This window comes from Peromyscus maniculatus, chromosome 19 (assembly GCF_049852395.1).
Source record: "Peromyscus maniculatus bairdii isolate BWxNUB_F1_BW_parent chromosome 19, HU_Pman_BW_mat_3.1, whole genome shotgun sequence".
NCBI lineage: Eukaryota > Metazoa > Chordata > Mammalia > Rodentia > Cricetidae > Peromyscus > Peromyscus maniculatus.
In genome coordinates this window covers 81,794,955-81,810,744 of record NC_134870.1, presented here as the reverse complement: position 1 = coordinate 81,810,744, position 15,790 = coordinate 81,794,955, and the positions used below count along the sequence as shown (strand labels likewise).

At 42.7% G+C, this 15,790-nt stretch overlaps 1 protein-coding gene and 1 pseudogene across 2 annotated transcripts in view; one reads left to right on the top strand and one right to left on the bottom strand.

Moving 5' to 3' along the window:
• Tmx3 (thioredoxin related transmembrane protein 3) overlaps positions 1–12,242 on the bottom strand; it is a 65,385-nt gene extending 53,143 nt beyond the window's left edge. The window contains exon 1 of the mRNA XM_076555670.1: positions 12,113–12,242. The gene's annotated coding sequence lies outside the window, so the exon portion shown is untranslated. The remainder of the gene's footprint in view (positions 1–12,112) is intronic.
• Positions 1–15,790, top strand: part of LOC102913121 (poly(A) RNA polymerase GLD2 pseudogene) — a 92,817-nt pseudogene that overhangs the window by 16,879 nt on the left and 60,148 nt on the right. The gene's annotated exons all lie outside the window — the stretch shown is intronic.

The following is a 15,790-nucleotide window of genomic DNA, read 5'->3' as shown; positions in this document are numbered from 1 at the left end:
AGCACTTATAAGCAGACTATCTTCCCTTTCAAAAAATGATTGTAGATTAATTTCTAAGTGGTCTTATTAAATAAAAATTTTGCAGCCAAATATAGGGGTGAAAGCCTTGGAAGTCAGGGAAATAGGAATAGCTACCAGCTAACCTTACCTCATCACACTGCAGCTTCCAAAGTGTGCTACTTCCTGTCTACCCATGCCTTTAACACCTTGCTGTTCTGCCCTCTCATTGGCTCTTAGCCCAGCTACCTCACTTCCTTGTCACTGCCTGTCTGTACAGACCTCCAGGTCTCTAGGGTTGGTACTGGGATTAAAGGCATGTGTCACCATGCTTGGCTCTGTTCCCTACTGTGGCCTTGAACACACAGAGACCTTGCCTGCTAAGTGATAGGATTAAGGGCATGTGCTACCACTGCCTGACTTTTGTGTTTACTTAAAATGGCTTGCTATTTCCTCTGATCTCTAGGCAAACTTTATTTATTAACATACAAATAAAATATCACCACAAATGATGATGGGTTTTTCATGGACCTTGGATAACCAATTTCTCCAAGATAAATGTTTTTCAGCCTTGCCACTTCTTGAGTTAACTTTAAGCCCATATGCTAACCCCTTGAATGTCTCTCTTCCTCAAGCAGCTATAGCCTTTAGAGATGCCTATAGAACAAACTTTTGACAATTAATCACAATGCCCAATAGCAAAGAAATAACTCATACCCAACTTCACCCAGGCTTTGTCCAAATGGGAGAACTCCTGGCCATCCTTATGGTACTGGAGTTGAGCTAATCAGTACCCATAAACATTTTTCAGACAGCTGATATATGACCCAGGCATGCAAGCTGTTGTCCCTTGCTAAACTAAAAACCCTTAGAGATCCCATCTCCATGACCATGAAAGCAATAGAAGACATGCTAGAGAATAAGGGGCATCCCTGGTATATAACCCATATCTGATCTCATTTGAGGTTGCCAGGAATACTTACTTGAGGCAATGATAAGGTTGACAAGCTCATCATGGCAGTAAACCTGCCCCTATTGGAACAGGCTAGATTATTCCATCAACAATTTAATTTGTCCCCTCATAACTTGCACAAATTGCTGCCCAAATGGCCCATAGCACAATGCAAACATCTAACCCAGACTTGCACCACTTGTGCCCCTCTAGCTCCCTTGGGACCATTGAATAAACAAGCTGTCAACCCCAGGGGCCTTGTTTCCAATGTGCTCTGGCAAATGGACATTACCCACCATTCCGCCTTTGACAATCTTAAATGCATACATGTGATAGTGCACACATGCTCCTCATTTACCTATGCCCTAGTACAATAGGGGAAAAGGCATCACAAACCATCAAGGCATTAAAAACCACTATGATGGTCATGGGAGTGCCTTGGGCCATAAAGACAGATAACAGTCCTGCGTATACCTCCTATGAGTTCAAGGATTTCATAAAGGACTGGAATATTGACAACACCACAAGTGTTCTATATAAACCACAAGGACAAGTGATAGTAGAAAAGAAAAATCATTCCTTAAAAGAAAATCTACAAAAATTATCAAAAGAAACAAAGAGGGACCCATATTTGGCATTGGTAGAAGTTCTGTTTAAGAGCAATTTCCTATCATTTGTTGATAAAGGCCTGAGTCCAGCATATAAGCATTGGGTCTCCCTCTCCAAAGAAATACCACTCCTCCTGGTCAAATGGAGAGACCTTCTATCCAATGCCTGGCAACCTCCCACTCCTTTGTTAACAAGGGATGAAGGTATACTTGTGTTTTCCCACAAGATCAAACGAAGCCAATATGAGTGCTGATCTGGGACATCAGATCAGCAACAGATCAGGAAAACATCCCTGCTGTGGATATTGCTCTGTATGCTGTGAATGTGTTGCTCTGATTGGTTAATAAATAAAATGCTGATTGGCCAGTAGCCAGGCAGGAAGTATAGGTGGGACAAACAGAGAAGAGAATATCTGAGAAGAGTCAGGAGTCGCCAGCGAGACACAGACGAAGCAAGATGTGAAGGAAGAACTGAGAAAAGGTACCAAGCCACGTGGCTAAACATAAATAAGAATTGTGGGTTAATTTAAATGTAAGAGCTAGTCAGTGGCAGGCCTGAGCTAATGGCTGAGCACTTTTAATTAATATAAGCCTCTATGTGTTTACTTGGGTCCAAGCGACTGCAGGACTCGTAGGTGAGAGAGATTTGTGCTGACCATGGGCCAGGTGGGACACAGGAAAACTTCAGCTACACATCCTTTCATCTATGTCATTGATGTCATTGTCATTCTCCTCCTGTCATTGGAGATCATAATAGATAATTGTCATATTCCAAACAACCAAACTTGGCTTATTGTTAATACAGAAACTGGAAACTTGGCCAACAGGACCAACTCCAACTTATATCTTCCTGGGACTTGTTTCCCTGACCTATATGTAGACCTATGTGACTTAATAGGAGAGACCTGGGACCCATTTGACCAGGAACTGTTCCTGGGGTATGATTGTAATTCCCATGGGAGACAGAGTAAAACTAGAAATTGTGGATTTTATATATGCCCGGGATACTTCCAAGACAAAAGAAATGCAGGGGCACTAGTGACTATTATTGTGCTGCCTGGGAATGTGAATCCACAGGATGGATCACCTGGAGCCCCCCCCCCCAAAAAAAAAGGGGATTTTATTACTGTACAACGTGCAGGTGACATGAAAATGCCTGGCACGAGCATCTGATACAAGGGTGAGGAAAGAATAAATTGTGGTCCCTGCTAGGACAAGGAAAGGTTTCCTAACCTTCCTTGGGCCACCCCAGGAGGTAAATGCAATCAGTTGATCATCAGGTTTATAGAGGAAGGCAAGAAGCAGATCAGACTACTGTAAAACATGGGGGCTGAGATTATACCATTCTAGGCATAATCCTGGCCTAATGTTTACCCTGAGACTCACACAGGAGAACATCAGAATGGCAGTCAGACCTAACACTGTACTTGTACAACAAAGGGAACCCACACTTCCTCCCCCAGCAAGAAAATCTACTCCCTCTCTGGGGACTGCCCCATGTCAGCAACCACAAACACCCCTTTTCACACAAACCAGAGTGAAATAGACATTTACACAATATCACAGTCTAAAAAGTAAACAACTACCATCTCTCCCCATACACAGATTACTGCCAAAGCTCATGACATTAACCACCTGATAGATCTGGTAGAAAAATCATATAAGGTTTTAAATGCTTCACAGCCTGAATTGACCAATGCCTGCTGGTTCTGTTATGATATGGCTCATCCTTACTATGAAGGCATAGCCACACTGGGAAACTACTCTACCAGCAATAATTCAGAGCAATACCGATGCATTTCCAAGGCATCACTTACCCTGCAGCAGTTAAGTGGAAATGGGCTATGCATAGGAACAGCTGCTACTCATTATTCCCTCTGCAACAAGACCCTTCTCTTAGCTACCATGTCCAGCTACCTTGTATGATACTTGGTGGGCTTGCTCCATGGAACTGACCCCCTGTGCTCATATTCAGGTTATTGCCAACAGAAAGGGATGTTGTTTGCTAGTTAGATTAGTTCTCAGGCTCCTCTATCACTCAGATGAAGAATTCCTTACTAGATGGAGCTCAGCTTTGGGAAAGAGGATAAAAGGGAACCAATGACAGCACTCTCAATTAGTCTTCTATTGGGTGCCCACCTGGCTGGGCTAGGAACAGGGGAGGCCTCCTTGATCTCCAAAGAGAAACACTATTCCAATCTGAGGGCCACCACTGATTTAGGTATTGAAAAGCTTGAGAACTCCATCTCCCACTTACAGGAATCCCTATCAGCCCTCGCAGAAATGGTACTACAAAATAGCTGAGGACTAGACAAGCTGGGCTATGTGCAGCCTTAGGGGAAGAATGCTGTTTTTACATAGATAACTCAGGATTGTCCAAAGATTCCATGGAGAAGGTCAGGGGAGAACTCAATAGGAGTTAAAAACAGAGAGAAGTGAATCAGAGCTGGTTTGAGTCCTGGTACAATCATCTCCTTGGCTCACCACCCTAATCTTGACAATATTGGGACCTCTTATGATAGTGCTCCTTATTCTAAAGTTTGGACCTTGCCTATTCAATAAAGTGATGGCCTTTATTCAGAACAGGATAGCAGCCATCAAAGTTCAGAACATGCAGGTAAAATATCAGAGAGTCCAGCATCGGGACCCAGAAGATGCATATGATATGAGGACATTATATGATGATATTGCTTAATATTTGTCAGCTTCTGTGTTTCAGAAAGGATGGTGCATGGGGCATGGCCCTATGGTGAATCAGAGCATGTACAGACAGTCATAATCTTTAATGACTGAATACTAAGACCAACACCCATGGTGCTTTCCAGAGGAACCACCCTCTGAGGGCTGGTAGCCAGAGATGGGTAAGAGCCTATTAGGCAGACCAACCTAAGACAGGCACAGTCACCATGTTGGGGGACCCTTGAGGTAGGGACAACAAGATTAGAGCAAAGAACTCTAATTCCCACTAACAGCCACAAAATAAAATAAAAAGGGTGATATGAGGCAGGCAAGGCTGAAGCACTGGGCCATGCATTAAGCAAAAAATGAGCTGTGACATAAGCAACAAGTCCTCTTGCCAGAGGAAACTTGACCCATAAGATCTAAACTGCAAAGTGATGATGTGCAACCCAGGGCCATGCTGTGGGATGTTCTGTATGTGCTGTGGGAGCCCTTCTTGGGTTCTTTGTGGCGTTACCCAGCAGGTCCGTATAGAGGATGATTAGGACCATGGGCCTGAGTGCAGGTGTTTGAGATGGTCTGCACTTGGCTGTGCTGGGGGATGGTCTGTATGTCAAGTTGCTCTGATTGGTTAATAAATAAAACCTGATCGGCCGTGGCTAGGCAGGATAAAAGGACAGAAAGGCAGAAGGAGACGCTGCAGCCGCCGCCATGACCAGAGACGCTGCAGCCGCCGCCATGACCAGCAGCATGTGAAGACGCCAGTAAGCCACCAGCCACATGGCAAGGTATAGATGTATGGAAATGGATCAATTTAAGATAAAAGCACAGTTAGCAAGATAAGGACAGTTAGCAGGAAGCCTGCCACGGCCATGCAGTTTGCAAGCAATATAAGTGTCTGTGTTTATTTGGTTGGGTCTGAGCGGCTGTGGGACTGGCGGGTGACAAAGATTTGTCCTGACTGTGGGCAAGGCGGAAAAATCTAGCAACAGGGCCAACCAAGAAACACTGTGGCAGCTAGAAGCAAAAGCCTGCTAACAGCCCCATATATATACCCCAGCCTTTTGTGATATTTAGCAAAAGAAAGGAAAGGCAATTTTAGTTGCAGAAGTTTGAAAATTATAAAAAGAACCCTTTAAAAAGAGGCATGGAAACACAATTTTGATGGAATAGAGTGTAAGAGTGCTTTTCTAGTAAAACATTGAAGATGCTGGATGGTGGAAATTATCCTATTTAAAACACTCACAACCATCAAATTTAGAGTCTGTGTTCATGATAGTTTGCCTTGACCAAAATCCCTATACTCTGGAAACAAAACACATTTGAATTGGACAAATGGCACAGGTTATAAAAATAACACCTATAACTTCAATTGTAGTGAGTTGACAACCCTTCCTTATAGATAAGTGTGCTGGCTGGTTTTGTGTGTGAACTTGACACAAGCTAGACTCATCAGAGAGGAAGGAACCTCGGATGAGAAAATGCCTTCAATGATATACAGCTTTAAGGCATCTTCTCAATTAGTGATCAATGAGGAAGGGCCCAGCCAATGGTGGATAGTGCCATCCCTGGGGTGGTAGTCTTGAGTTCCAAAAGAAAGCAAGCTGAGCAAGCCAGGAGATGAAAGCAAGCTGGTAAGCAGCACCTGTCTATGGCCTCTGCATGAGCTTTTGCCTCTAGGATCCTGCCCTGTTTGAGTTCCTGTCCTTGACTTCCTTCATTGATGATCAGCAATATGAAAGTGTAAGCCAAATAAACCCTTTCTTCTCCAATTTGCTTTTGGGTCATGGTGTTTTGGGGCAGCACTAGAAACCATAAGATAATAAGTTAACTGAAATGTAGAAAATTAAAAACCACCAAAAAATGGCCTCAAATGAGAATTTATCTGAGGCCTTTCATCTATTATTATAAGGGAATGTATACAGGAGAATTTAAACTAGATCACATGGATATACTGTGTTTATATTGTGATGACTTTTGCTAAAACCTTTCTATAAAAACTAAGTTTGAAGTCTAGAAGTACTTATTTTTTTTTGTTAGTGACAAGAATGGTGATGTGTCAGAATTACATGCTTGACATCAATGGTTCTGACAAAAGGCCTGCATCTCTTTTTGGAAGGGTTACAAGCATGCAAGTAAAATGGACAAATGACAGAATTTATGCTTTATTTAAAATAAAAATTGAGTTTGGACAAAGCCAAGCTCTTCCAAAACAAGATTTTCAGGACTGGTGGCACACAGAATAATATTTTGCAAAGAAACCCACACTAAGCTTAAAAAGTCAGAGAAAGCAGTTAGCTGTTGTTGCTATGGTAGCTGATGTAAACCTGTCCTCTGGGAAGAACAGAATAGTTTCCTTCCTCAAGGGATGCTGTTTTTAGGGCTTATTAAGAGACCGAGGTGACAGGAGGTGACTACCTTTGAAAAGCCAATTAGTCTATCTGTAAGTAAGCATGCACTTTTATCATCTTTGGGGCATAGAGATTAGCTTAAGTGGCAGAGTACATTTACCCTCCCCCACAAATCCAGACTGCATTTTATAGTCAGCATGATACAGGATGTTTTGAATACCATATTAAGATAATATCAAGGGAATATTATTGTCATCACTTTGCCTAGGGAGACATTTTGTGCACTGTATATATTTAAACCACAAATAGAAATCCATAAATGACATGGGGTTGTATTTACAGTGACTCAATTGTTACAATTTTGAGTCTATTTCAGATTTAAAGCAGTGCTTCCTAATTCAGCATTACAAAAATGAGTACCTTATTAATTCCTCTCATAGTTTGATGAAAGTCAAGCTTTTCTGAATATTATCAGACTAAAGATCACAGTCATTTAACTAAATTTCTTGAAAGAATACTTGATAATTCCAGCCATCATTCATTATACACTTTCCATTGCATTATCAGCAGCTTAGCAAAAATGTAAGCAATGTGTGTGTGGCATGAATATATGCCCCGGCCAGTAGGGCTTCAACGGGTTCTCGACCACCCTAAGGACAGAATGTTAGGGACAGGAGACACAAAGGAATACACCAAGACAAGATTCTGATCAAGGTGCAAATTTATTTTTCTCCAGGAGGGTTTATATAGGGTAGGGGGAGCAAGAAGCTGTTATCTGCATAGGGTGGGGCAAGCTAACAGGATGTTTGTATAGGATGTTTACAGGGTGAAAAGGTCAAGGGCTCTGACTCAATGTCCTGTTGCTAGGCAACCTGACTGTAAGATGATCTAGTTCCCTGTCTTATCAGGGGTCTGTATTTTTCCACTAACTAGAGATTCTGTCCTTGTCCCTGACATCTCCCCCTTCTTAGTAATAAATCTAAGGGCCAACATAAACCAGGTTTGAATGGTCTAAAAGAAGGGCTCTGAAAGAGACTTTGCATGGAGGATTACAGAGGACCTATCCCTCTAAAGGTTGTGAGAAAAGGTCTGAGAGGGAATGTCTCTCCAGACTCAAGCACCATGAGCATCCCCATAGTTCAGGAATCAATGGACCATGCAGTTTTTTGAGGGAGCAGAAATGGGTAAGCACAAGGCTGCTACTGCACAACCACTATGCAACAGGGCATATAATCCAGGTTCTCGGGATTTTGGGGTACTATGGTCCCCAGCCTGTTCAGTCCCAGCTGTACTCATTCATGCCTAGAGTGAGCCTTTTTCCCACACACAGGTGCAGCCTCCCCCAAGTGAAGGGGTCTGTGTGGGGCATCTCTCGTCAGGGGAAATTTCAACCCCGGAGTCCTGCATATCAAGGCAGTGGTAATGGACCTGGATCTGCCTGGCCTGCAGGTCTGTTATTTGGCTTCAAATGAACGGAGTGAGCCAGGAAAGTGCCCATGGCCCAAAGGCAAGGACCAGGAGCAGGCCTACAACAGGTCCTAGGAGGGAGGGAAGAAGGGTCATTAGCCAAGGGGAGGCAGAAAACCAATTCTAGAACCACCCAAGCTCTTGTTCTCCTTTTTCTCTCTCTCTCTTTTTTTTTTTAGTCCTTTTCTAACCTTAACCATACTGTCCCTGACTACCCCGGTGTGGTCTGTAAGGAAGCATTTCTCTTTGAGCACAGTACAAAGGCCACCCTGTTGTAGAAAGAGGAGATCCAGGCCTCTCCTATTCTGTAAAACTACCTCAGCTAGGGAGGAAAGGGATGACTCGAGGGCAGAAATTACCCGTTCAAGTTGGGCAATATCCTCATCTATGGACAGTTGAAGTTCAGAGTAATGTTGGTTGGACAGGACCAGAGAGGCAATCCCTGTGCCTGTTCCTGCTGCTCTGACTCCCAAAAGGACTGCTAAGGTGATGGCAGTAACAGGTTCCTGTCAAGGCAGTCATCTCAGTGCAGCTTCTCTTCCTAGAGATCTAGGAATTGATCTGAGGAATTATAGGTTAGTCTAGGTGGAAGGAACCTAAGTGCCCTGAGTGAAACACAGCGACCCGACCCAGTGATCTGCAGGTGCACTATGTATGATGGGACTGGTGGGCTTCCTCTGCCATCAGTGTTACAGGATTTTTTAAAAAAGAGTATCATTATAAGCAGAAGGTTAGAATCAACTGAGCATGTGCCTAGTACAAGGCATCTTCTACCATTGCATCAATGAGGATGATGAGGGCTCCTGCCCTGACTGACCATCCTTGCTCCTGCTCCTACTCCAATGACTGTACCCGACGGTCCTTCATGTGTACCCTGTCTCTGGTGCTACCCTGTTTGCTGTGCTACCTGCCAAGCACAGGCTGTGTCAAGCTGGCCCAACACGGCTATGACTGCCTGTGATACCAAGGCCAGCAAGTCCAACAAGCCTTTCTGATACTTTAGATGAAAATTCAGCACTGCCCTTGGAAACATGGCCACTGCTGTCAGACTGGATTTGTGACAAGCAGTGCCCCTGCTCAGGCCAGAACGTGATTGACTATGGGACTTGCATGTGCTGTGTGAAAGGTCTCAAACACAGTTTGCTGTAAAGTTTCCACTGTCCCCCCACAGGAACTCTGAAAAGTCAACATAGCATTATTAATCAGTAATAAAGATCGTTTCTCCATCTTTTTTTCCCACATGCCATTCTGACATGCTTGCTAAAGCTCAGCCAATGGAACTCCAAGGAAAGGGAATGGAAGTTGGTGACCCACATACTACATAAGCTAAATCAACAGCCATTCTTTTCATAAAAGGGTGGAGCAGAGTGATAACAGAGCTAAAGGGCTGGTGCGGGTTGCTGAGGGCTAGGATAACAGCCTGGAGGGCTTGCTAGAGGGACAGCATTTGAAACAAAAGTTTCCTCAGGAGAGGGGCTATCTCTCCTGGACAGATCAGGTATATTTACAGCACTAACCAGGCATTCTGGTAACCTTCTGGGAGCAGAGTGTATCTCTTTTATGGCACCATTAACAGGATTTAGTCTTTCTGTGATGATCAGCAATGGTGTTAATGCTGAATGTTCTCCTACCTCACATCATGAGAATCAGAAGGCTGCTGGCCTTCTCAGACTTTCCTTCTTTCTGTTGGTCTTTCTGACTCTCTCTTCATGATGAAGGAGTTGGCAGGTGCCAAGTTGGAAAGGCCTTCCTTTCCATTCTCCATGGCCTCACAAGCTTACCTCCCTCCAGTGCCACTAAGACTTGACCTACAACAGCAAGCATCTGGTCCTGCCAGCACTTCAGTTTTGGGAACTACTTCCAAGGCTGGTTCTGGCTTCCTTCGTAAAGACAAACCATTGCCAATACCTTCTACACTTCGAGATCTTCCACCACCACCCTGCCAGACCAGCCTTACCCCGTTGGAGCAGAAACACGACCTCAGAGACGGTCCCTGCCTTGTACACCAGGCGATTGCCCATCTAGAGACAAACTGCCCCCTGTTCCCTCTAGCTGCCCAGGGGACTCCTGGTTGCCTCAACAAATCCTGAAAGTACCAGTAGCTACCCCAAGCCCTAGTGATCCTTGGAATGGAAGAGAACAGGCTAATTGGCACTCACTTCCATTTTCATTGCCTTCACAATCCTAGAGGAGATGTTCCTAGACTTGAAAGCACATTTAGTCTGGATATGTCCATGACTATGAATTGCAGTCCAATAGTAGGTCCAGAGAGTGAGCACCCAAAAATCAAGCCTTCCTCATCTGCCAATACCATTTACTCTCTGGCTGCCAGGCCTCTTGCTGTGCCAAAACTTCAAAATAGGTACTTGTATTTTCTAGCCCAGTGATGACCCTTGTTGCAGTGGGGGCATAGAGTAGAAGGCAGGGTTTGTGTTTTCAAATGGCAAGTGTTTAATGAAGGTAATTTTGTTTTTGTCGTGCCCGAACAGTCTCACGGCTGCATCATTTAAGTGAGAGACAAAATTGCTAAAAGGTTCATCAGGGCCCTGATGAATCTTTGCCAATGAGGTGGTGTTATGCCCAAATTGTGACCCCCCAAAGAGACCACCAGGGATCTTGGGTGTCCAGAATGCAACAGCAAGGTTTATTCTGCAGATACAAATCTAGACAGGGACTCATTCCTACACCCAATACAGTGAGGCAGGGAGGAGTGCCTCTTTCTTGGGGAAGTTAGTTTTTATAGGCAAAACCCATAAAATTTCTTAGAGGGGAGGGGGTTAGTATGGGTCCATCCTTGATTGGTCAAGTTTTTCCCGGGCGTGGACTCGATCTTATTTTATCTTATCTGTTTGCCCTGTCAGGAGTTTTACAACTCATCTCCGGGGTCTGGTCTTGTTATCTCTGGAGAGGGGCATCTCGTGGTTAATTGGTTACCATCAGACATCCTGACTCTGTTCTTTTGTTCCTGGGGCTGGCGCCATCATTTCTGGGGACTTGAAACTGGCCTGGCCTAAATCACAGTCCCCAAAGCCCCCACTGAAGACTTTAGGTACAGAATGCAAAAGTAAGGTGTTTTCTAAGTTTACAAGTCTCCAGGGAGGCTCTTCCAAACCTCTCACTCACAGCAGGGAGGTGGGAAGGAGCTCTCCCCTTTCTTTGTGAGGCTAGTTCTTAAAGACACAGACCATATAATTTATTTTAACCCGCCTCCCTTTTTAGTCTTTTGGTCGAATATCCTGACTGTTTTCCAAAGTCCCTGTAGCAGATACAGCCACCTGGGAAAAGGGGTCTAAGTTCTTATTTACACTTAGAAATCCTGGTTTAAGCTTCTCTTTGTCTGTAGGGGATGGAGTGGGGGGTTTTACTGAGGTATCACAGTGGCAGCTGAACCCTTTTGGGGCAGGCGTTTCCAGGCCTGGACCCCAGCGTTTTGAATCTGGACCAGGAGGCCAGGAGGGAATTTTGCCTGTGTTGCATTTGTATCATAGGGGGAGTTGCTGAGAAGTTTCTTTAGCGTCCAAGTTTTTGAGGACAGCTGTTCAAGTGAAGTAGTGGGAGTAGAGAAGGAACAAAGAAATCTATAACTGGTTGTGATCAATTAGTTGTAAATACCACTACACTTGGACCAACCCTCTAGGGAGGCCTCCTCGGCGGGGTCTAGAGGGAAGTTAGAGGTAAAATTAAGAGAGGGATAAAGATGGGCAGGGGTGGACTCCTGAGGATTCTTAGGTTTAAAAGTCATGAGTGTCCCTTCTTCCATAGAGTGTAGGTCGTGATCTGAGGGACAGACTGAAGGAGGATGACAAAGCACTCTGGGGTCTTAGGATAGGTATAGGGGGAGTGAAAGGCTTCTTTTAAGATTTTTTTCTCCTATATTAATAACTTCTTATATGTCAGGGGAATGTTTATAGACCCTAAGAATGTCAATAATAATCAAAAAAGGCTTTAAAGTCTTTTTTCTTTACCCTAGTTCCTTGTGTCTTGAGGGGCTCTTTTAGGCCAGAATTGAATAAACCTTGTGATGAAGTTGCCTGTCCCATGGCTCATCACTTTCTTACCTGTGTTGCCTCCGCTCTCCTCTGAGATCACATCCTGAACCAGGTGATTTCAGGGGGATCCAACAACTTCACCAAGGCCTTGATCTTTCCTCTGGGAGACGACATTCCAAATCTTCAAGAGGTGGTTTCATCCACATTGGACGCCAGTTGCCCTGGCCAGCAGGTCTTCAATGGGTTCTCAACCACTCTAAGGATGGAATGTAGGGACAGGAGACACAAAGGAATACACCAAGACAAGATTCTGATCAAGGTGCAAATTTATTTTTCTCCAGGAGGGTTTATATAGTTCCTGCAGGGTGGATGGGAGCAAGAAGCTGTCATCTGCATAGGGTGGGGCAAGCTAACAGGATGTTTGTATAGGATGTTTACAGGGTGAAAAGGTCAAGGACTCTGACTAATGTCCTGTTGCTAGGCAACCTGACTGTAAGATGATCTAATTCCCTGTCTTATCAGGGGTCTGTATTTTTCCACTAACTAGAGATTCTGTCCTTGTTCCAGACAAATATATATTTTACCTTCTTCCTCAACCTGCTGATATTTTCTAAAAATTTATACCAAGTTTACATAGTCTTTCTTTTAATTTCTTCAACAATTGAAATTTAGAACACAAAAATATGATGTCTGCTGCAGGCCACAGATGTATGAAGTGGAATTCAGCTAACTATGACAAAAGCTATTGCATGGAAGATCAAGGACTTTCCAGAAGAAACCAAGGCTCAAGGAGTATTGGTGTTATTTGGCTTTTTGAATGTATCAGTTGTTTTCTGCTATGAATTTCATGTGCATTATCATAGCTTCCCCAGTTGATTCTTTTTCCTAAGAACTTCTAAACAATGAGGATTGATCATTCTTCAGGCATATACAATTAAGGTATTTGGATAACAGCCACACAGGCAAGGCTTCCTGCTTCCAGACCTTTTGTTTCTCCTTTTTAGCATTAGAATCAGATATCTCCTTTAGCTACATCCAAGGACAAATGATAGACAGAATAAGCATTTCAGACCACCTGCTAGTCTCCTGAATTAAGGTAATATCCACAGGGAGACACTGCTTAGGCCAGGCATGTCAGGTCCATAGCTTTGTTTCTTAGGCAAATTAAGCTCAGATCCTCCTTTCTTACACAGCTTAGTGGCACCTCCAGATTTCCTCTCCAACAATTAACTCAGAATAAAAGGACTTTTTCATTCCAGGTCCATTCAAGTGGTGAGGCAGGTTTCCTAGCAACTGAGCAGATTTGCCATGCCAGACCAGCAAGTGGCAGGACCAGACTATTGCTGATTGTAGATATAGGGAGATGGGTCACAGTGAGAGTAGAGGAAGGAATGAAGGTGGGGTTAGAAATGAAGACGAAGATGAGAACAAGATGGAAAGAACTTAGAACTACGAGAGGACAGGAGGAGAGACAGAGAGGAGCTAAGTATGTGAACAGAATTGAAGCTTTGTAGATAGAATTTTGTCTCCGAAGAATAAAGTGAATGGACTAAAGAATTTTGTGTAAGGAGATTCATTAAATATCCCTCAGTAACCCCTGCTGCTTGTAGCATCTTCCCCAGGACTCTAGGAGAAATCTCCAGGGCAGGCACCTGGGGGGCTTTTGATAGATGTCATTTGATCAACTTTACTTCTTGCATGTCATGGAATAAGTAATTTTATTATTTACTGCATGAGTGTTTAGAAAAGATTTTATATACATGCATTTCTGAAATATTGCTAGATAGGTAGAGATTAGTGGTGTGTAATATACATATTTCATTTTTAAAAGGACATTTCTGTCTACACTTAATTTTATGTCTAACACTCTTTCCTCCAACACATCAAAACATTCTTCTTTTCTTACAATCATTTCACTGTTAGTTTTGTCTGTTTCTAATCCTTTTTTTTTTTTTTTTTTTTTTTAAAGATGATCTGGTTCCCTGCAAGCTCTATAATGTGTAGTTCTTTGATATATCTAAATTTCATCCTAGCATTTCCAGGCATGGAGACTTCTTTGTCCATCTTGTTTGATAGAGAGAGAAATCTGGCAATGAAAACCAAGTGCATATCCACAGTGGTATTCCTCAGAACTCTACAAATAGTGATTCATTTTTTTTTATGTCTTGTGAGACCATGTATAACTTTAGCAATTAGAATTAACTTATGTTGCAAAACCTGTATTGTCCTGTTCTAACTAATTAATTTTATCCACAAAGTATGTCTTTTGAGTCTTCTGTCTTCCATACTTAATAACCTTGCCTTGGAGAGACCCCATGTGGCAGTAGGAGGTGGTGCAGACATTTCCCTTTTATTACTCATTCAATTCTCCCTGAAGAGATGATCTAATCACATGTACCTTTTCTGGCATTTAATGTCAAATACCACATTTATCACAAAATAATATTTTTATTGAATAACATTGCCTTAGTTACATGATTTCTAGGATTATTAGAAAATTGTTTATAAATAAATATAGGGATGAGATTCAAAAGGCTGCCTTAGGACACAGACTAATCAAAAGTACAAAATCCTTTAGTATGTGACATTTTTTAGAGTGACTGGAATGTAACATCATTCAACATTGGAATCATAGTCACATTTGCAGTGAGGAAGCTTTTAGAAAATACATGAATTTTTGTTCCTCAAAAAGAATGATGGTATCCTTAAATATTGAGCTCCTAAATAGCTCTTTGAAAGAAACAAAAATAACTTTCTAACTTGACAGTGCTTTAATGTTAACTGAGTTAATATAAGACTTCTATTTATTTTTGTTTTAGCTTTTAGGGTCTTAGGTAGTCCAGGCTCATCTTGAATTTGCTGGGTAGCCACAGATAACCTTGGCTACTTGTCCTTTTTAAAAAAAAATTTGCTGTCTTTTAAGCCGTGGCTGTCCAAATCAGCAACTCTAACTCTGCTGCTACCAGCAGTGGTTTGGCCACAAGAGTGGCAGCCCAAGGGGATTCTGTTCCCTCAGGCTCCAACACTTTCAAAGCTATGAAGTGAATATCTTAACTAAATCTCTATTCTGCTAAAGAGCTCAAGATTCACAGGTTGAGGTGGAATTCTGCTTCTCAGAGAGGCTGAATAGCAAGTAGCTCACCTTCTCTCCTTGCTCTTATCCTCCAAAAAGTCCCCTACCCCCATGCTTCTACTTGCCCCTCCTTAAAAGCCCCTTTTCACTTGGCTTGTTCCTACTACTTCCTGTCAGCTAGTTGCTGACTCAGACTCCTGACTGCAGGTGAATTTTATTTAATCCAACACATCTTTGCATCATTAAACAAATGTTCCAGAGCATAAAAAAGCAACACACTTTAAAATAATATTCTACAACAGCTACTAATTCCTCTACTTCCATCTCTCAATTATGACATTAGAGAACATCACCATGCTTGGTGTTATGTGTTGCTGCAGATCAAACACAAAGCTTTGTTCATGGTAGGCAAGTACTGAACAGTGGTGCTATATCCTTAGCCAAAGATTTATATGTTGTACTTTTCTACTTTTGTGGTCAAACTCATTATTGTCACTGTGCTGTGTGCATCCCTTTATCGTTGAGTCCCAATTCTGTGATTTAGACATGTTTTGTTAGATTTTTTATTTATGAAACAATGTAGCTCCATTGTATTTGTGATATGTTTATGATATGTTTTTCTTTTAACAATTTATATTCTATCCAATATGTGTAGAACACTGAAATCCAAACTT